At 44.0% G+C, this 21,875-nt stretch overlaps 1 protein-coding gene across 1 annotated transcript in view; it reads right to left on the bottom strand.

Annotated features, from left to right (window-relative positions):
- Positions 1-21,875, bottom strand: part of UNC80 (unc-80 subunit of NALCN channel complex) — a 2,521,865-nt gene that overhangs the window by 1,189,450 nt on the left and 1,310,540 nt on the right. The gene's annotated exons all lie outside the window — the stretch shown is intronic.

Raw genomic sequence — 21,875 nt, 5'->3', positions numbered from 1 at the left:
GTTGTTATTGCCGCCTAATGATAAAGCACCCACTACTCAAGATAGGTTGACGTGCGTTACCACATTCTGCACGAAGAGCAACCAGATTAAGAAAACGATCAATAAACACTGGCACATGGTTGCAGACGATTTGAATATCCATGAACCTCCCTTACATGCATTTCGCAAGGGTAAGAGCCTCAGAAATGCCCTGGTCAAATCTCTCCTTCCATCTAAGGAGTTGAATACCCAGTCCCATCTATGGAATCTCCCACCCATTAAGGGCCACTATAAATGTGGGAATTGTAAGGCTTGTCCTCTGACTAGTGAAATCAAATCTTTCTCCCACAACGACTATACATACACGCTCCAAAAACACACAAATTGTAACTCTTCAGGAGTTATATATGCCATTCAAGGTCCCTGTGACTTCATGTACATAGGCCAGACGACACAGAGAAAAAAATGTCGAATACTACAACACTGCAGTAAGATAAGGTGCGCCTCTCAGGGAGCCCCATTAGTGGAACACTTCACCAAGTTCGGACACACTGCAGAAGACTTGAGATGGTGGGTGATTAAGAAGGTATACACTATTGCCAGAGGAGGGTGCCTCTCCCATAACCTCAATTACCATGAATGTAAATGGATTCACACTTTCAATACTGTACACAAGGGACTCCACGAATATGAGGAAATCGCAAGACAGGCAGCCAATTTACGCATCAGGTAGGCCGCCATGCCCCCCTACCCTCCCTTTACCATTAACACACACACTATATGACCCTATGAGTCTATTAAGTTGTGTGTTGCGCAATTGCCATGGATAGGCTCCGTCGACCTGGCATGAGGGAGAACTTGCTCATTTGGTTAATTCTATGATTGGTCATTGTCTTGATTGTACATAGTTGTATATATATGTGAAATTCCTTGCTTTTAATTATTGTTCTTCCATATTTATATGTGTGGGCCACATGGTTTTGTATATGCACCATCTACCTGAGATTTATATGGACTAGCCAATTGTTTGTGCAATTGGCTGAATGTACATAGATGTATATTTATGTGATACTGCTGGCTCAATGTATTCAATTGTTTCTCCCATGTATTTATACCTTCGTCATAATTATGTACACGTAATGTTTCACAGTCATGTTGCTACAGTCTATGGGGCCTTCTAATCACTGCTTTTTGACTGCATAAATTGTGAACCTTTTGTCACACCCCATATGTTTACAGTACCGATGGGCGACCGCAGGCTTTTCCCTGTACATAAACCCTAGAACGACTGATGTCAGCCATTAGATTGGCTGTAACAGGTAAATTATGCACTCTGCCACCATATCCCCACGTTGCTTCTACTGTTGCTAAGAACTTTAGTAGTTATACTGGCTGGTTACATCATGCACCAGGTCACGTTTTGCTTTTCTGCTCTCTGTAAGGATGTCTGCCCTTACGGCGACTCCTCTACATTATCATGGAAGTTAATCCGCCACGCTCGCACATTATAGGTTGCTCGTCCTACTGGTTAAGGACATCGGCAATTCCTGAGCATCACCCGGCTGAAGCCCGTCAGCATCTGGGCTCGATTCAGTGAGCTGGACACACCCCCGCAACGTGCAAGTAATGCACGTCTTCCATACCGGTTATCTACCGGCTCGGCTAGCGCCTCAGTCACTTTTCACCAGCCGACGGAACTTGCTGCATCTAACGGCTGCTGCTGCCTTTCTGAATTCACTAAGGTATGAAATCGCAACAACCTTTGTACAATAATTCACTCACTTTTGTGGAAGTGTAACTTACCTTATGAAAGACCACCAGTGACTCAGAACAGGAGTGAAGCTTTATTAGTTATGAACACAGAGAAGAGCGCCGGGCGTCCTACTGCCCAGGCGCTCCGATCCGCTCTACCTGCGCGAACTGCCGTTCGCGCATTCGCACTGCCGTGCGCCGTCTCCCAGAGCGTGTTACGTCACACGCGGCCGGCGCGACTAGAACGCCGACACCACATATCTCCTCCTTTTACACAATAAATGTTTACAGTTCAATGTCTATAGTCTCTTCACTCAAAGTCTCTAAGGTGCGCTGGTCTGATAACCATTCTCCCAACACGCGTGCGCCTTACCGGAGTGGAAGCTTCGTGGACACACTTGGCAGCAGGGCTCCCCACCTTTTTTCTCCCCTGACCACGTTCGCTCTTCCGGGGTGTCACTTCTTCGTTAACTCCATTGTGTCCCCGTCTGACTCATTCTCTTCTGCTTCTTCTTCTTGTCGCGGAACATGTATGCTGTTTCCTTTCTCTTCTGGCCACTTCACAATCTTATTTATCTTTGCCATGCGATCTTGGGACCACACTTTGCCATCGCTGAGGAATGCTGCCTTGCTGTACACTTCTTCCACTTGGAGGGGTGGACTGTATTTGCTCTCTCCTTTCTTCCTCAGTACTGCTTGTCTGGCTCTCACTCACTCCCCTTTTTCCAGACTGACTCCTTCACTTTCCGTCTCTGGTTATAATGTTCAGCATACACTCTCTGGGCCTTCTCCAAATTGTGTTGGACTACGGCAGGCGACCATCTACTGGTGATGGTCTTTTCTCTCCACACCACATTGTCCTTAGTGAACGGATACCTGCCTCTTAAAATCTGGAAGGGACTGTACCCAGTTGCTGTGGGGGTGATTCTGTATGCCCATATCATCCTCTGGATCTCTGCTTCCCAGTCCTTCACTTGCATGATGGCTGCTTGAATGGACCCCATGAGGACTCGGTTAAATCTCTCCACCTGTCAATTGCTAGCCGGATGGTACACCGAGGTGTGTTTAGACTTGATCCCGTTCCTCTCAGTGTATCGGAGCCACTTGTCCGATGTAAATTGCGGCCCGTTGTCGGTTAATATTGTCCTTGGTATGCCTTCCCTCAGGAACACCATGGTCAGGAATCTGATCACCACCTCTGAGTCCATCTCTTCTTGTACATGCACTTCCGGCCATTTGGAATATTTGTCAACTATGACACATAGATATTTGGCTGTTCCTTGATTGTCTAAAATCAGTCCCAGTATGTCGACTGCACGGTCCTCCTAGGGATTGCGGGGTTGTTCAAATCTCCCTAGCGCAGGTCTCAAGGGTTTTAGCACCTTATCTGACCCCTGACATTGGTCACAGTCTCTAACATGTCTCCCAATCTGGATGTCCATTCCTGGTCGCCAGTACATCTGCTTTACTCTAGCCTTGGTCTTCACAATGCCCAGATGACCTTTCTGTAGCAGGTTCAGCAGGGTCGGGATCAACTTTTCTGGGGGCACAACCTTGTCCCCGCGGTACAGACATGTACCTGAGTCGCTCATGGACAATTCTTCCCGTACTTCGTACAATTTCCTCAGTTCTTCCTTCAAACGTTTCTTTATTGGCCACCCTTTCACAAGGTTCTCTTTAACTTCCTCTAGGTCTTCGTCTTCCTCGTATGCCTGCTCCCACTCCTGTAAGCTGATGGCCGTTTCCATGTCTTCCATCACCGCCACCATTTCCTCATTTTCTGCAGCCTGTGTGGGCGCTTGCTCCATCGCAGAGGCTCTGCTGAGGTAGTCCGCCACCTTGTTGCGAGTACCCAGGATGTACTCTACATCGTACGTGTATTCCAGTATCTTGAGAGTCATCTTCGCTATCCGCGGGGTGGCTGTGTCGTGCCCACTCGAGGTAAGTACCTTGACCAACGGCTTGTGGTCAGTTTGTAAGCGGAACCTCGTTCCCCATAGGAACTGTCAGAACTTCCTCATGGCCCATGTGACAGCCAACATTTCTTTTTCTATCACACTGAACTTTTGCTCGGTGTGGGACAACGCTCGGGACGCAAAGCTGAGTGTTTCCGCAGTCTTATCGTCTCTCTCCTGTGCCAGTACTGGTCCTAAACCTTTTTCACTGGCATCCGTGGTGAGGATGGTATTTCCCGTGGGGTCATGTCCGTGCAGGGGCACGGCCTGACTGATGTTCTCTTTCAGCTCCTCAAACTCTTTCTGAGCTTCGTCATCCCACTGGAACGTTGATTTCTCTCTTATGAGTTGTCTCAGCTTGTGCGTTTTCGTGGCAAAGTGCTGGACGAATTTGCTGTAGTACTCGGCCATCCCAAGGAATGACCGTACCTCGTCTTTGTTGGAAGGAGCTCTGGCCTCGCAGATTGCTCTCACGTTCTCCCTCTTGGGAGTGATACCCTGTCTGCTTATCTGGTGTCCCAGATAGGTGACGGATGTCATCCCAAATCTGCACTTTTCCCATTCCGCCGTCAATCCTTTCTCCTGCAGCACGCCTAGCACCCTGTTCAATTTGTCGTCGTGGTCCTTGCAATCCTTTTCCATTATTAGGATGTCATCTTGGAAATACTGGATGCCTTCTACGTCTTTGAACAGGCGGTGCATGAGTTTTTGGAACACCGCAGCCAGGGCTGGACTGAGAACAGAAACCGGCCCTGGCAAACGGCTCAGCTGGCCCCCCTGGGGTCAGGGGGAGTGCAGCTGAGCAGTTTGCGACGGCCGGTTTCGGCCGATTTTGTTACCCGGGGCAGACATTGCCGGCCCCGGTAACAAAAACAGCCCCCCAGGGGCCCAAAACCGGCCCCCACCCTAGCGGCCTACCGGGGAAACGTCCGGTGCCCGCTATGGCCAGTCCGGCCCTGACCGCAGCGGCGGACGCAAGCCCGAAGGGCATCCTGCGAAACTGGTAGCACCCATACGGCGTGATGAAGGATGTGAGTTTTCTGCTTGACGGGTGCAGGTCGATCTGATGGTATGCGGACGTGAGGTCTATAGTGGAGAACCATCTCACACTTCTTGTCTTGGCCAGCATTTCTTCAATCCAGGGGAGTGGGATTTTTTCTACCAACAGACACTTGTTTAGTTCGCGTAGGTCCACACATAGGCGCACCTTGCCATTGGGTTTCCTGGCGACCACCAAGGGGGCCAACCACTCCGAGCTGTCTATTGGCTCTATGATCCCTTGTTCTTCCAGATGGCGTAGCTCACATTGCACCGCCATATGGGCACATTCCTGACCTTGTGTGACACTGGCCGAGAGTCTTCTTTGAGTATGATCTTGTGCATGAACTTCTTGAGTTTCCCTACCGTCCCTCCGAAGACTTTGGGATACTCTCTTTTCACTCTCTCCAAGTCTGGCCAGCCTTCACTGTCCGTGAGCAGCACTTGTTCTCTGCCCCCTGGGTCCAGTTTGATTCTGAGGTCTCCCTGGTCTCTCCATCCCAGGAGCGAAGGGCCTTTCTCTGCCACATACAGCTTGCACGTCGCTGTCCTCCCTCTGAACTCAAACTTCAGGCTTCGGTATCCGACCATGGGGATGGGGTTGCTTGTGTACGACACTGGTCTTATGTCTGGTGGCTCCAGTTTAAGACCAAGGCTGGGTCTGAATTCCTTTTTCCATACCGATCTCTGTACAATGGTGTATGGGGATCCTGAGTCTATTACGATTAGGATTTTGACCCCTCCTATCAGCATGTCCTCTCGCGGTTTGTCAGAGCGCTTGGTGTCAATGCCGAGTACCTGCTCCTAAATGCACAGCACTCTGTCGTCTTCATCTGAGTCTTCGTCAGCATCTTCTTCAGGCTGCGGTTGCGCTATGAACTTTACAACGGACTTCTTTTCCTTCCTCCGACATACCTTCTCGTAGTGGCCTACCAGGCCGCAGAACGCGCATCTCGCGTGAAAAGCCGGGCAGCGTTTGTCCTGGGCCACATGGTTTGCGATCCCACATCTATAGCACGCGGACTTGACTTGCGGAAACTGTTTCCCAGCGTGTCCTGGTTTACCCGCCTATTTGCAGGTTCCTCTGCTGTCTCCGGGCGCCTTCTTGTATCTTCCCACTGGCTCCACATCGTCCACTTTGTTGACCATGGTCCTCTGTGCACTCTCTTTCTTAGCCGCTTCGGCACAACGTTTGGAGAGCTCGGCTTTCTTCACCATTGCGATCACCTCTTTTAGCGTCACCTCACCGTGGGCCCACAGTTTGTCCTGCACATTTCTGTTGTTGGTGTGGATTACGATCTGGTCCTTAATAAAATCTTCCTCCGACGCTCCATATTGCACGTGACAGCTAGTCGCCTCAGGGCCGCCACGTAGTCGTCTACCGACTCCCCTTCTCCTTGCTTCCTTTCCTGAAAATTGTACCTATCAATGGAGACACATACCGCTGGCCGGTAGTGGGCGTCCAGATCTTCCAGAGCTTGTTTGAACACGTCTGCATCAGCTGCTTGTAGCGGTGTCGTTGCTATGTTTGTGAAAACCCTTATTCCTTCTGGGCCTAGGTTGTGTAGTAGTATACGCTTCCTTCTTGCAGGGGTGAACTCATCACTGGATTTGTCTTCTAGGGCCTCCAGGTAGTTCTTAAAGTATTCCCGCCAGTCCTCTCACTTCATCTGTGGTTCCCCGGCCTGGGTAGTAACGGGATTGGCGCCGTGAGTGAGGACGCTTGGCTGCTCATTTTCGCCTGTCCTCCTGGTTCACCCCCTTGATTTCTGGGGCTGCTGGGTGCGTCTTCGTTCTCTCCCCTATTTCTGGGGCTGCCCGGTGTGCTGACATTCGCTGTTTGCAACGTGTTGGGGTTTGGATTTCCTCTGCCCCTTCCCTCGTGGTCACCCTTTTCCGCCAGGGCCTCAGTGAGGGTGCTCTCTTGTTCCTACCATGTTTCTGCGTAGGCTGCCGCTCCACTGGGTGAGATTGTCCGGGCTTTCGCGCCTCTGCCACGCTCTTCCTGTGCTTCCTGCCGTTCTGTTCAAGTGCCTGCCAGCCTCTTCAGTTGGGTGCAGTCTGGTGGTGTCTCCTGGGTCTTTCTTCCCTTCTCTCCACTGTTGTTTCACTCTAGTTCGTTTTTCAGTGTTCTTTCTTTTGTGTGTGGGGACAGATCCCACTCCTCATTGCCACTGTGGAAGTGTAACTTCCGTTATGAAAGACCCCCAGTGACTCAGAACGTTATGAGCAGGAGTGAAGTTTTATTAGTTACGAACACAGAGAAGAGCGCCAGGCGTCCTACTGCCTCTGTGCTCCGATCCGCTCTAACGGCGCGAACTGCCGTGCGCCGTCTCCCAGAGCGTGTTACGCCACATGCGGCCGGCCGGACTAGAACGCCAACACCACAGCCTTGTGCTTTGCTTAACACGAAGTGTCGGGTCCTTTTCAGATGGGCCACCACAGGGGGCACCCAGGTAAATATAAACTCCAGGCACTTAGACACTAGCATATGCAATGTTAGAAAGGGGCCACACATGTTCTAGAGACCCGCTGGGGGCACAGCTCACGACGTTTAAACGCTGACGCCGGCACTTAGACACTGGCATAGCAATGTTAGACAGGGGCCGCACGTGCTCTAGAGACCCGCTGGGGGCACAGCTCACGATGTTTAAACGCTGACTCACTATCCCTTTTCTCGGGGCACACTAGCTCAAGAGGCTAGGTTGCCTACCTCATAATAATTGACCACCTGCATGCTCAGCTGGTTCTGGGCCGACCTGCATGCCACATGGCCTTCACCTCACCCGCGGTCTGCTGGTTGCCAACCTTATTCCTACGCCACTGGCACTGTGCATCATTCCACACACTAAGAGGGGAGATCAGCCAATTGTCACTTTCACACCACATAGCCCATATGTTGTATATATGTATAGGACACTAAACCCCCGCCTCATTGTATATATATCTACCCATAGGAAAGTGATTCAAATCACAATCATCATTCACAGATGAAGGACAAATTGATGTTTGATTGACAAGACATAATCTGCATCTGTGCCGTTGGCACAATTGGGCCATTGGCCTTTAACCTCTGGAATTTTACCTGAGTAGCCAGGCTTGGCACAGGTTAGGGATTTTCCTCTTGACCTTATTCCTAGTCACCACACACATAGCGCCTCCTCTAACGTAGTACTCTCACCCATAGGTTGCCTTCTCTTGTCCTGATGAAGACTCGCATCTGAGGTCCTAAACTCCCTCCATGCATCAGTCGAGTCGAAACGTCGACGCCTTCCACCCCAATTGACCTGTATCAGCTCCCCTCTCGATATCCCTTGAAGTTGCTTTTGGTGCACACAGTATATTTACAGATTACATGTACAGATTACAACTGGTTTGGACCACCAGTGATTCAAAAGTATTGTACTGTATTTCTTTCTATTCCTTTGATTACACTTCTATCACCCACCACTACCACTTCCCAACCCTTTTTTTCCCCCATTCCACGCACAACCTATTGTGTTTGAATAAATTGCTTACCCAGAGAATTAATAAATGTTTTAAGAGAGAATTAATAAATGCTTTAAGAATTATAATTGGTTTGGCGCTTCTATTGCTACTTGTATGGTTTCTCCAATACGTGTACTCTTTAAATGCAATTGAGTATTATTGTATAGATCTTGAAGATATTCAATATTAGTATTATAGTACTTCACATAATACTGACTGTGTAAAGTATTGAACTCAACTCTTCAACATAATTGGTCACGGACCACTTCTTCATTCCTTTTTACACCCAGGTCCGCCTTGACCCATAGGTTTACCCCATTATCTATAACGGTTATGAGTGAAAGGGCGGCAGATCTAAAATGCAAAACCAGTCTATCTGATCTTGAAAGTGACACTTCGATAGTGGGGGTGATCTCTGGCCTTGAGATTGTTGAGAGGGAATACTACAAAAAGTACATGCAGAGGTATGAAGAGTTCCAAAATGGGGTGAGATGGGAGTATGTTCAGGAAAGGAGGAAGGTGAGTGAGAGATTGTAGAGTTGGGAAGTTAACACATTGCCAGTGAGTTAGTTGATGATGCTTCAGTGGTTGCAAGGAACTGAAAAACAATGGGAACACATGAGAAGGGTAGCTGTTACAATTCTTGGACTGACAAACTGCAAGGTGTGAGAGACATAGTAGAGTAGAGTGATGCAAGCACTGTGCAATGCAAAATTGAGTTTTAGTTGGTTGGTTCTTAATTTATTATCCAAGTTTGGCTGCCTCTAGGCCCTCAACACCCAAGTCTATTACTATTCTGCAAATGCTTAGCACTGCCCTCTGATAAGCACTATATAGAGATGTGGGTTTCCTACAATGACACAAATGCATAGGACAGTCTTTGGAATAGAAGATTGGCCTCTCTATAATAGCTGCCCATCGCACACAGTCCATATTTATGAACTTAGTACCCACTGCAGTGGGGAAGGGCAGAAATAGAAAGGTAGGAGGATGGATAGGGAAATTACAATGTTGAAATGCTGCAATGGCAATTTTGTAATCTATAATATAAGTTACGTCTTGGATCTCATTAATGCAAATACTCAGGATCAAATCCTCTACATGAGAGTGCTTGCGCTACCAATAAGAGATGTTAACACGCATTGGACTGGCTTAAGGGGTGACATCAATTGTAGGCTATGCCACAACTATCGAGAATCATTGTTCCATTTGTTCTGTTGCTACCCAACCCTAAATCATCAAAGGAGACTACTGTTAAAACCTATCTTTTTGGCAGAGGGAGTTTGTTCTAGTGCACTGGCGAATTCCTTTTCCTTCCGCAGTATACCACCTTGGGGGCTGGGGAATTGTGCTAAATTTGTGAATATTTTAAATCAATTATTGTCAAATGCCCGGGCGATAGCCTTTCTACTGAAATGTCAGTTAACAATTACATCATTTACAATTAGTACTGGGCTACCTGCTCAACAAATGGGGTATAAGTAAGAGCGGATTTGGAGAAAAGTGGCCCCTTAGGATGGACAGTGCCCGTTAGCGAGGTTAAACCTTCTTAGAAGGAATATTTGGCATGTCAAGGCTCTTAAAAGAAGATTATGGTGGACATTTTTGTGGGTACCCTTGTATTTTGGAATTCCACTCTGGAGAGGGAGGCACCAGGAGGGTGGGTCAGAGGTAAGAAGATGGTCAAGCTCAGTAGGTATTAAGCTCAATCAAGTATATCGGAGGATCTAGATTGCACTGATCCATTGGTGCCCATGGAAAAGATTCTGACATTATTGTAATCCGGCTCACCGTAATTATCTACCAAATCAGTGGACATATTTCTGACACTGTATTATTAATATTTTAAATTGTTTATTATTTTAATGGATATTAGAATATGTTTTACTTTTATGAAGGAACTTGCACATTTAGACTGGGTTAGATCTAGGCACTCGGCACTTTAATAAGGTATATTGTGCGGATTACCTGAATAATGGAATATCCCTGATTTTTAAAGTTATGCTTAATTTTTATGGCTTTAGTCAACTATACAATAAAATGCTACATATAATATAACAGATTAACCCAATAAATACTTCAGCTCTGTGAAATTTACACATAGATAATGCTAAAATTACACAGTTGAATATTGTGATTTTGTACCCGGGCATTGTTAGCAAGTCTCTATAAGCAGAGTGCATAGAAAAACAGAAATGCCGAATGTAAGACTTGCCACATCTAATCACCAGCATTAACCACTGAAAGTATGTGGAGTAAATGTCTACTGTTTCCTCCAGAGTTTGGGTTGCTTTTTTATAAACGTTTTTTCAATATTAGCCAGGATGATTTATTTTTTCCTGCTAGAACAATTTCCTTTAGTTTTCTTAAAAATACTGAAGTTATTATTTGGTTTCCAAAGCCTTTATGGTTTTCATGACTGGTGTACAAATGTCACCTGCATCTGTCCAGGCACTATATACTGACAATGAATAGGAGAAAGGGAGTGCATGTGCCTTTATTTCCAAATTCCTCAAAAATAGGGAACCTTTTCTTACCAGTTTGTATTATGGGTGCTTTTACCTTTGGCTTCTGGCTTGCCACCCTTGGCGACCAAATCCGGCTTAACACCTGAAGTACTTCTTGTTCCTAAAAGCAGAATACAGTCTTAAGTGCCAAGCAGGTCCAGATATTTGTTCGATGTATCATTCAGATCTAAAACCGGTTCTTCCCTTTGTCCACTGCAGGGAGCCCTGGTCTTCAAAATATTTTTTGACAGGTAGCATTTATCTTGCTCCATGTCCATCAAATTCAGTACTGGGATTAGAGAGTATCGGTCTGCAAACAGCAGCCCAATGACACTCCAGTCCAACAAGCTTTCCAAATGCCCAATTCTCTACTCTCTGTCCACACAACAATTTTGAAATCATCATTAACAGAGTGTAGGAGTGGTAGGTGGATTGACTCAAATAAGGCAGACTATGGATTAAGAGTCCTTGGCCATTTTGCTAGGAACTTTAGGAAAAGTTACAGACTATAGAATAGGCTAAATCAGACAAAGACTGCACTTTAACTTTTAAAGTGGCAGGTTGAATATACAGTAATTTACTAGCAATATGCCCTTTAAGAAACATATGGCTTTTGATAATGAAGAAGCTTGGTACATTGGAGATCATGAATGTGCCACAGGTCATAACGTATTTTATAATATTATGCAACTTATAAAGTAATTAAACTTTCATAAATTGATTTTAATACTGGGTGATGTAAAAATGAATTTAAAAAGAGTCCCATTGGAGAGTAACTTGTGCTTGTAAGTGATGTATACCTTCTTCAACATACACAGAAAAGAGAAAATAATTTCCAATCAGATGGGAGAAATGAGACGATAACATACTGCAGCCTGTCAGCCTAAAATCTTTTAAGTGTGTATTTACCAAATGCTGAAACCCATTTTGAGCTTCTGTATTCCCCAAAATGACAGTAGTCTCCATGGTTGACTTGCAAATAATATCAAATGGAATATAAGTCTGCAAAATCACTAGTGCCACCTCAGACATAGTTGCATTGACCTTATGCCTTTACGGATGGGGAATGCCCCTCACTAAGCTATACTATAGGATGCAGACAATAACCAAATGAGCTATCAAGGTCTTTGAAGCCTTTTCTGGGTAAAATCTGCCATACGTGATGAAAAGGTACTGCAATCAAATGACTCAGGAAATATGTTTTGCTCTTTTTGTTGTATATGTGAATATATGGAAAGAGCTGAGGCAAAGAGGAAGAGTGGGGTGGGAATGGCAAAAATGTAAGGGTCAGGTGAGCCAGGAAAATAGGAAAAAGTTAATACCAGGCAGTTCCTTTTAATGAAGATCACATGCAGGTAGGTATGAATATTGTGGCTAGTAAGGGTGATAGAACAGTGCCTGTGAGCCTTTACCTAAAAATCTAAAATTGCTCTGGTCCACTATTGTTTGCAATGGGATTTTGGATGAGAACTGCAAAAGAAGCATGCCCTTAGTGAATACGCTCCGAAAATAGCTGTATAATAATCTTTAAAAGAGTTGAAACGCTGATCATTTAAAGAATTGCTTTCAGGATTCAGGCTTTTTAATGGTAAGGACTCGATAAATAAGGACTTCTAGAACTTTGACTACAGTGACATTTACCTTTATTTAGAGATTGCAGCGGGACCTTTGTTGACTGGCAGTTGAGAGTTAGTAAGCCCTAAAAGAATCACACGCACTGTCTTTGGAAGATCTATTTGATGTATGCACTGTGTGTAGTTTACTGAGAGTATCAATGAGATTGTTGTGCTCATTCTCTCATATTTACAGATCCAGAATACAAAAAATAGGGCAATTGTTCCCAGTGCATATGTTAAATCTAATGGGAGGTATTTCACGGGTTGATAGAAGACCACCGGCTTCTCTATCCTGGAGCCCTGCTACGGGGCATATGTTGCCCCTAAGCAAATCTGGCTAAGGTTTACCTACGAATCACATACTCCATTAGCACACTTAAGTGTTATCCAAGTAGTGGTCGTCACTGTTTTGAGTTTCAAATCACTTGAAATCATAGGCTCAAATGGCTTATGAGGTAGAATATAAGAAACAACATGCAGGTTCCAAATTGGATCACCATGTCCAAACAATGAATATAGGTGGAGTCACCTATGAAGATGGCCGTCATCAGCAGTGTTTGACAAATAAATACTCTCCTTCTCATACTACTTAATAAAAGCTAATGCAGATGTATACAACTTGTAAGAATCTTCCTGGATACCAGCGTCAAAGAAGTTACACAGAGAAGAAAGAAGTTTGTGGAATACACAGTATAGATGAATTTCCCTCCTCAGAGCCCAGTAACCAGATCTTAGCCAAATGCTCCTGTAATGCTTCTAAGATTTACTTGCTGTACTAGATTAAGATATTTCAGTGCCAAACCCCTGGTTGACCACCCAAAAGCTACAAAATGAAACAGGTGGCTAGGCTCAGAGGCTGATGAGTATGGTGGTGATCATCAACTTAAGCTGAAATAGCAGCTCCCTGCAAAACTAAAATAAACATGGGGAAATTAATCTGTTCCAGAAGATCTTTAAATCACAACCAGTTTAGCAATTTAAGTATAATTATAGATGTTTGTTTATATCTTTCTGTTTCGCACTTGAAAGCAGAGATGCAGTCAGGCTGTGGAATCTCACTACTTACTGAACATGATAAACATCATGTTCTTTAAATCAACTTGTACAGTGAACTGGTTAGTGTGCTCATACTGTGTGCACAAATTAAATTCCAGTTGGGTTGACTCCAGGCCCCGCGCCTCAATGAATGTTTGCATTAAACACTAGCAAGAAAAAGTCTGGAAAGAAATAGTGGTCCCCTTGCCATGTACCGAATGGTGAAATACCTCCAGGGTCAGGGAGAAGCCGCTTTCCAGTGGTACAATTTATCATGTCTGCCTCCGATCATCTGTGGGAATCTAAAGGTTATGCACAGTAGGTTACAAGCAAACTCTATGCTTTGTAAGGAGTACCTGTGTGAATAAAATCTTAAAGGGAACAATGATAGCTATATGTTCTATGTGCTACCATCAGAGCAGAGCAATTTCTACTGTATATGATAATGTTGTGTACATAGACTGAGAGTGTGTCCCAAACTGCCAACAAATTATTAGGTGGCTTTGGATGACATGCAGCTGATATTCGCTGTTTAGGAGCAACCGAGCACCAGTGTAATACAGGGCCCCAACATTTCCTGAGCATGAAATCTCATATGAAGAATAGTGTACTGCAAATAGTGGAAGACACATCTACTTTTGATTTTATCCAAAAGTGACCATATGAATGTCAGTCTTTAAGCAGGGTTGGGTACAGAATTTGCCACGTTCACTATCAATCCCAGATCAAACAGCTTTAAGGATTGATCAACACCAGGTAAGTTTTCGGCCAACCGGGTATTAATATAGGGCATGATCTGCATATCTGACATTACAGAAAGGCTGTAACTATTATCATAAATAATTAGATGATGAGTACTTTACACTGGTAATGGTTTTTGCTTGCCCCATATATGATCTGTTTCCTTCACAAATTGGTTTCCAGCCATCCTCATGGTGTAGGCCAAATAACCTATTCCACAGCTGAGTTGCCAAAAGTATCTAAGTCAGTGTTACTTTCTTGAACAGCACTTTGAAAATAAAGAGCGTGAACAGATATAGGTTTCTCCTAAACATTACTCAGTTGCTGTATGGATGGGTTTGTGTTATATAAATTTAGACCATACACATATGGAATATTTTTGTAACTACTGGAAAAGCTGAGGGTAAAATCTCTGGCTCAATAGTTGCAAGTCAACTAGCGGTATGCCTGCCAACTTCAAAAGCTTTAGAATTTCCTGAAGGAACTCAGGCAAAGATGACTGTTGATAATCAGCAGAAGAGAGATAATTGATGAGGAGCAGCAGTTTGAATCCGTGTCCAGCAACCTCCAAGGGTCCATGGCAATGTTGTTTGATACTTGCAATGCTTAGAAAACTATACGGTCAATGGAACAAGACATTTGATTTGATGGAGTCAATTCTGCAAATTATGAGCTGAGAAAAGAGAAAGCTTAGGATGAAATGTGATATTTTCTTATCTGTCCACTGATAGATATGTTCTTTTGCTGTGTCCCTAGTTGGTAACTCAAAAAACCATGTAACATCTCTGAGCAGCAGTGTTAGGGAGACCACCCTGTATTCAACATTATTATTAGGAGCATAACCATGGTTTCTTGCCTTGTACGGAGCAATACATTTGGTTGAATCATTTAATCAATGAATTTGCCTATTTTGTAGGAGTTGAATTTCCAAAGGCCAAACATTTCCATTTATTGATAGCTGCCAGGCCCACAGAGGACTGATTGACAGGACAGACTGCTGTATTTATAGTTTTCCTTCTTCATCACAACTAGAAATAATTGTGGTTTCAATGGATGCTGGATGCTACCTTAAGTACATTAACCTTACTGAAACCAATAATCCCTGCATCATTGTGGGGTGTTCTGACCTACACCTGATATAAATTATGGCTTCAACCATAAGTAGATGGAAAAAAGCACAAGTTACTAACCATAGTGGCTTTTGTACTGGTAGCCCTTTGTCCTTCTTTCTCCATGCTCATTAAACATCCAAACTGCAAGACAATATAACAGAACATCTCTTGCACAGTATACATATAAAATGTTACTTTCCTGTAATAAAGGTTTTCCAGATGACCAACTTTCCTGGATTCATACTTTGTTAGAATCCTTCCCCAATTGTGGACTCCGGAATACTTTTAAAACACGGTTGCGACACTCAGTCATGCATGCACGTTGCCCTGTTTTTAAACGCGGCCGGCCCAAACTGGGTTGTAGGCGGCTTGCTGTGTATAACTGTACCCTCGAAAATAAGACCTGTGCTTTACTCCCACTTGATGCATTGACTTGCCTGTCGCTTGTCGGTTTGGCGAATGACTTTATCAACTGTATTGTATCCATCCTGTCTTGACATGCTCAATAAAAATATTTAATCCTAAAACACACTTTATTGAGGAGCACATTTGTGCTATCAGAGTTCACGATCATCACCAAAGACTTGCATGACACTGTTCCTTTATGAAAGAAACCCCGAGCACTCCCTAGTGGGAGGAGGCTCTGCCAGCAGTCCACTAACTGCTACTTTTCTTTTAACATTTATTTTTACACTAAAACATCTTAGCAGCTAAAGATTGAAAAGCTGCATAAGAATCCAAGGAGGATACCAGTGAAGAGATGCAGCATTATTTGTAGTTGCCTGGGATCCTTCCTAGATTGATAAGCCAATATAAACTTCTAACAGATTCCTCTAATTAAGAATACTCCTTCAAGGCTCCAGACTGGGTCAGAAAATTTCCCTAGCAATGACTCACCAGTGCCACACACTAACATCAATTTCAGTATATTTTCCAGGCCTAACTGAGGCATCAGGAGCGGAGTTGAGGTACAACAGCAAAAAATACATAAAATAACATGTCTGCATACCGTGGGAACTTAATAATCCCTGCACTAGCTCTTTTGGGAGGAGTAGAGTGGAGAGAAATTCAGGGGAAGATTATGTATCCACCAGAAATGCTGTTATCAAAAGTAAGTAACTTTTTCTGCTGATGGATACATTCTTCAAATTATCAATGAGTTGAACCGTTTTATTTCCCTTGGATGAGGGAAAGATCAGCTAACCAAGGAAATCATACAACACAGCATGGGCAAAGTACCCATCACTATGTGCCTGAGATGTGAGCATTATTGCTTTGCAAAAGTGTGCAAGAATGGCCATGTAGCAGCCAAACAGATGTTGTAAGCCTAGGTGTCTCAGAAAAGAGCTCCAGTAGCAACCATGGCTCTGGTCAAATGAGCACACATGCCCTCTGGAGGATATTTCTTGCCCAAGGCAGATCTTGACCGAAAGGATGACCCAATTTAAAATGGTACATTTGGTCAAGCTGTCCTTTTTACTTATATGGAACAAAACTGAGGCTATTTCCTGTTATGGCAAAATTAAAGAGATCCACACATGACAACCCCATTCAGAGGGAAATTGCCTCAGTATAGCTCCCACTTATAGTCCTCCAGTGAAATCCTGGGGGGATCTGCTCTCAAGCTGAGGGAGACTGCAAGATGGCTCATTATTGGGAAGAGTCCTTCTGCCCATGTCCACAAGATTATCAGCTCCTAACATATGGGCCGCACCCTGCACTGCATTATGTGTTGAAATAATGGAAGATAGTTGTGTTATCTCACAGAATATGGACAGTGGCTCCTGACATGGAAAGGAGAAATGCTTTTATGGCAAACAGGAATACTGGTTGTTTGAGCACATTTAGGAACAGGCACTATGGCCCCATGCCGTCATGTCTCTCAGATCAACACCCCAGATCCAGCAAGGAGGTATATATGATCATGGTAGGCTTACCCAGTACAAGGATGAATTGGGTACCCTTCAAAAGGTAAGATAATGAAGCACCTACTAGAAGATCCATATGTGAGCTGAGAGACTGGAGTTGTAACCACTGCCTCTTCAGACACCACTCAAGTGTTCTCATCCGCCACCTGGCCTGAGACAGCAACAGGACATACAAGTCCCTGAGACTTAGCAGGAAGATCTGCCAGTTCAGAATCTGACTGTCATGATCAGCCAAATGCGCCTACTGAACTACCAATACCACAATGCCTAGCAACTGGGAGGAGCTGGGAAACCTATAAAGAATGCTGTAGTGCATTGTGGGTCGTACGTGATTTGCTGCTCGAATGTTGCTTTGCCCAGCATTTCCTGACTATTGTAGATCTTTTGCAGTTTCGGCGGCTGTCGAACGCATGGCTGAGTGTCTCGTTCGTGAGTAATAGAAGCCCGCTAATTCAACATTGCTAGCGTCTCGGCTGAGACGTTAGAGAGGCTGTTTGTGAAACCTGCTGTTTCTTAGTGCCCGGCGGCTGCCGAGCACTTTCTGGGACACGCCTCGTTTGCTAGAGCGTCAGAAGAACATTTACGCTCTCGACGGAGCCTCTGTTAATTTATTGCACTTCAATTGGCATACCTTGGTTTCACAGAGGAAATCTGCTGAACTATTTTGGGAATTAATTTCCTTTTGGAAAAAGCTGCTGGCTGGAGAGTTTCCGAACATTTGTAAGTACAGGCGCTTCTCGGATGATATGAGCTTTGTTTCAGTTTTCTTCACCTAAAATATAAAAGGATTCTTATCACTGTTTCTTGGAACTATAAGGTCCTGACTTTGTTCAGGTTTCGGAATATAGAGACTTGCTAATCCTTTATTCTTGAAACTGTTTCACGCAAGACTGGGTTGATCTTTGAATCTAACAGCATAGTTTTCAATTGGGAAGGCTGGAAGGTATGCATGGTATACAGAGTGATCTGATTTATAGTGTTTGGTATATGGTATCGCTTGTATGATAGTTCTTTCTTGTTTATGTTTTACAGAAGAGTAAACAGGGTATAGAGACGTTATCTGATACCTACCAAAACAGGGAGAAGAACAGCCTACAGCTAGTCGTCTTGGTAGGTGGTGTTTTAGCGAGACATTACTGAGAGTAGTTAGGCTTTATATGTACTCATCAACGTGTTCTCTTTTTCTTCTCATTTCAGCCTCCCTTTCCCGTTCCAGTCCCTTCCTTACCTTTCTCTCGCCTAATTTCCTTTATGCTCGGTGTTGTTATACAGTCAGAGTGTAGGGCAATTGGGAGGTGGACCCCTTTTAAGCATCTACCTGATCCTGAGGAAGCCTGGCCGTGACACTGACCCCTAGACAGAAACATTGAAATTATTGTTCAAATATCTGTGACCCTCTGAGTAGAAGGTATCCATAAGGGTGGTTGAGAACTGGACATCTAAAGATCATATTCAGTGTAGGAGTGAGGTGAGACTACTGGATGCTATTGGTTGAGCCCAGATAATGGAAGAAAGTCACTGTCCACTGGAGATGATACTAAACCAGCATCAAGGACTCAGCCTTTAACAAATCAGTCATCCAAGTACGAAATTATTTGGGCTCCTGCCCACAGTAGTAAAGCTGCAATGACTACAGCACCTTCATAAGGTCACAAGGAGCTGTCATCTGTCCAAATGTGAGGATGGTAAGCTGACTGCATTGGGAGCCCACTGTGATACTCAAGTGGCGCCTTTGGCTGGAGGCAATCACATGGTGAATATTTACTGGGGGAAAGAGACTTAAAGCAATCTCCAGACTTCAAGGGAAACATAACTGTCTGAGAGAGGATTTCAAATGTGTCCTGCTGGATGATCAGGTTCACAAGGCAGAGACAGAGGAAAAGTCTCAGCCCTTCATTCTTCTTCTTCAAGTAAAGGGAGTAGAATCCTGTGTTCTCTCTCGTATGACCTCTTTTTAGGCAAGGCAAAGTCTTCCTCCTCTAAGAATGAAATGTGAGACAGCACGCACCCTCTTAAGGAAAGGAGAGTTTTTTGGAGGGAATGATAGACAAGGAATGGTATAGCCCCGGAGGATCAGCTTGATGTCACAGCACTCATTGTTATTTTTGTTCAGTGGATAGTTGTTAGAAGGTGGTTCTGACACTATGGGCCGCCCGGATATTTTGCTTTTTGAGCACCTAATTGTTGAGCTTTTACTGTGGGGGAGCTTCATAATCTGGGCCTCACACACAGTGAACTTTTTGTGAACGTATCTAGGACCCTAATTAAATTTTATAAAGCAAAGTACAGACTGGACAATCAATTATTGAGTGTTATTTGCGCCACCTGCAAATGGTGATTACTAGCCTACACCACCTCACTTGAGTAAGCCTCAGACTGCTCTGTAACGCTACCCTCTGAGAGTCAGGCACTACAATTGGGTATTTGGTTCCCAGTGAAGGACAAATGTAGTCATGTTATTTGTTCAGGCCTCATAGATGCTGCCTCGTTTTCCAACAGTAGTACAATAGGAGGCTCTCATGGGGAAAAAGAGGGAGAGAGAAGTTAGTGCACTTTAGAAAAGGCAAGACCTGTGGAGGATTGTAGAGACTGGATCTGTTGCTACTGGTAATGCCCTTTAGATCCACTCCTGCCCACAAAGAGCAACATAGTTAATATAGCATTTGAATGAATTGAGACAGTTGTCTTTTTTGAGACTGCACAGCAATAGAACAAACAATGAATTTTTCAAAAATGTTAGTGGAATTGCCAATGCTGGACCCAGTATAACAAAAAACACACTAGACCCTGGTAACAATACTTTTGATACAAAGAACCAAATGGTGAGTATAATTTATTCAAAGGAGTTTATGTAAAACGAATTCCAGACACATAGCAGAGCAGTGAATACTGGTGCAAAACAAACATGCTCAGTCCTGTCTTTTGAGGTGATACACTTAAGTGATGAATCATGATCAACAAGTGTATTAACAAATACGAGAAAAGCACAGCCGGTTACAGCAAGTTTCTCAACAATCATATAGGATCCATGTTTTTAAAGTCAACGATGTTTCGATACCAATAAAAATGGCGGAATAATCATGAGGACTTAGGGGGATATAATGAGCTGAGAGAGAACTGTAACAATAATAGAGAATGGGTGATCAGTTATGAGGGTAAGAAAAAGAAAAGTGAGCCAGCACAAGGCACAGGCAATACATATGAGACTGTACTAACATAATGAAGAGTAATACAGTTGCTAAAGGAGGTGGGCCCTAGTGAAAAGCTTCAAGAACAAGGTGGCCAGGAATGGCCTACATAAAAAGAATGGAAAGAGCAGCTGCTTAAAACCCTTGCAATTGGACATATTGATGAAGGAGAGAGTGTGAAGTAGTATGAGAGGCACTGACCTAAGCTGTCCCGGATGACAATATTTTTAATACAAAGAACCAAGTGGTGAATATAATTTATACAAAGGGGTTTATAAAAAACGAATTCAAGACATATAGCGGTGCAGTGAATACTGGTGCAAAACAAACATGCTCAGTGCTCTCTTTTGAGGTGATACACTTAATGATAAATCTTGATCAACAAATGTATCAACAAATACGAGAACAGTACGTCCTGTTATAGCAAGTTCTCAATGATCATACAGGGTCCTTCTTTTTAAAGTCGACGACATTTCAATACCAATAAAAATGGCCAAAAAGTCATCAGGACTTAGGGGGATATAATGAGCCGACAGAGACCTGAAACATTAATAGAGAAACGGTGATCAGTGTGAGGGTAAGAAAAATATAAGTGAACCAGCACAAGGCATATGCAAAAACAAATGAGACCATACCAACATTATGAAGGGTAATACAGTTGCTAAAGGAGGGGGGCCCTGATGACAAGCTTCAAGAACAGGGTTGCCAGAAATGGCCTACATATAAAGAATATAAAGAGGAGCTGCTTAAAACCCTTGCAATGGGTAATACTAATGAAGGAGAGAGTATGCAGTAATATGAGAGGCACTGACCTATGCTGAAAATAATTATGGCTCCCAATCAGCCCGAGTGGGGTGTGCTTGGGGTCTGGGTCTCAAGGTTGGGTTATGGATTCCTTCAAGGGTCGGAATCAGCCCAAAAATGGGGATGTGCTGATAGCGCTGACTGGCAGCACGGAGTCCTTTCAGGACAATGAGTTCTCATGGGGGAGTGTGAGAGGGCAGCATGCCTGTTAATGTAAGCAATAGAAAGATAGGAAGAACCAAGAACTAAAATGAAGAAACTGAAGATGGACTAGACCCAGTGACAGAAAAGGGAGAAGTACAGGGCGCTTTTTTGAAATGGTTTAAAAGACATTGAAAACCTAAAATAAAATAGCATAAGTACACTTACAACAAAATATTTGAGAAAGTACAATAAAAAATGTGAAACAAAACAGAAATAACTTATGTACATTGTGAAAAAGACCAAAAAAGCAAGAGCAACAATAATTGAGAGTCCATATAGTACCTGTATGAGAATTCATTTTAAGTTAAGAATGTCCAATCTTCCGCAAGATTTAGACCTGTGCGTATAGTGATCAAACAAAGAATCCAATGCCATTCCTCATTGTTTAATATTTATTTGATGTTGCCTTCTCTCTCAAGGGTGGAAACAGAGCTGATAAATTGCCAACACAAGTCATTCTCACAACGTCCAAACTCTAAAAAATGTGACACTAGAGGGGCTGTGAGAACCATGCATCTGATGTGCAT

The sequence above is a fragment of the Lissotriton vulgaris genome, chromosome 2_1 (assembly GCF_964263255.1).
Source record: "Lissotriton vulgaris chromosome 2_1, aLisVul1.2, whole genome shotgun sequence".
Lineage (NCBI taxonomy): Eukaryota > Metazoa > Chordata > Amphibia > Caudata > Salamandridae > Lissotriton > Lissotriton vulgaris.
This window is presented reverse-complemented; position numbering and strand designations above follow the sequence as displayed.